Below are 211 nucleotides of genomic sequence, written 5' to 3'. Positions count from 1 at the left end.
CAGCACAGGTATGTAGAACGTCTTCGCTACTATCTTTTTTATATGTTTTGTGTGTCGAGTAATTTATTTCGTCACTCTCTTATCGGAACGATGAACTGCTCTGGATAACACTTTACCTTTTGTATGGACAGGGTATTTGTCTTTCTATCTACTGTACCTAGATAGTTGGCTATATATATGTCACTGTGTACAGTGACATATATATATATAG

This window comes from Penaeus monodon, chromosome 19 (genome assembly GCF_015228065.2).
Source record: "Penaeus monodon isolate SGIC_2016 chromosome 19, NSTDA_Pmon_1, whole genome shotgun sequence".
NCBI classification, from domain to species: domain Eukaryota; kingdom Metazoa; phylum Arthropoda; class Malacostraca; order Decapoda; family Penaeidae; genus Penaeus; species Penaeus monodon.
Note: the sequence above shows the minus strand (reverse complement) of the source record.